Source organism: Sinocyclocheilus rhinocerous, unplaced genomic scaffold (assembly GCF_001515625.1).
Source record: "Sinocyclocheilus rhinocerous isolate Xijiao unplaced genomic scaffold, SAMN03320098_v1.1 scaffold3686, whole genome shotgun sequence".
In the NCBI taxonomy this organism is placed as follows: Eukaryota; Metazoa; Chordata; class Actinopteri; order Cypriniformes; family Cyprinidae; genus Sinocyclocheilus; species Sinocyclocheilus rhinocerous.
The window spans coordinates 22,462-22,885 of record NW_015664235.1 but is presented as its reverse complement, the minus strand read 5'-3'; the positions used below and the strand labels follow the sequence as shown (position 1 = coordinate 22,885).

At 30.9% G+C, this 424-nt stretch overlaps 1 protein-coding gene across 1 annotated transcript in view; it reads right to left on the bottom strand.

Moving 5' to 3' along the window:
* The window catches only part of LOC107730034 (extracellular calcium-sensing receptor-like), a 6,109-nt gene that overhangs the window by 3,438 nt on the left and 2,247 nt on the right, over positions 1 to 424 (bottom strand). The gene's annotated exons all lie outside the window — the stretch shown is intronic.

Below are 424 nucleotides of genomic sequence, written 5' to 3'. Positions count from 1 at the left end.
TGATCTGATCGATCTGATCTCATCATCATCCAGTCTGTTTGGAATGACATGAAGAAAGAGAACAATCTGAAATCCAGAAGTCAGGCACTTGTAAAAATGCTGTAAAATGAGAATGCTGTCAAAAATAATGTCATAAATAGATATTCTTTATCAATTAACTTATATTAACTAAATTAAATCCACATTTGGTGTGATCATCCTTTGCGTTTAAAGCAGCTTTTGCCCTATAGGTGCACTTGCGCATAGTTTTTCAGGTAGCTTTGGAAATATAAACTGATTTCCTACTGACACACTACAGCAAAAGCTAGAAATAACTGACTTAAAAAACATTTTTTAGCTGGTGAAAATACTAGTGTTGTAATAATTTTGGACACCACTGTGTGTGTATATACTGTATATATATATATATATATATATATATATA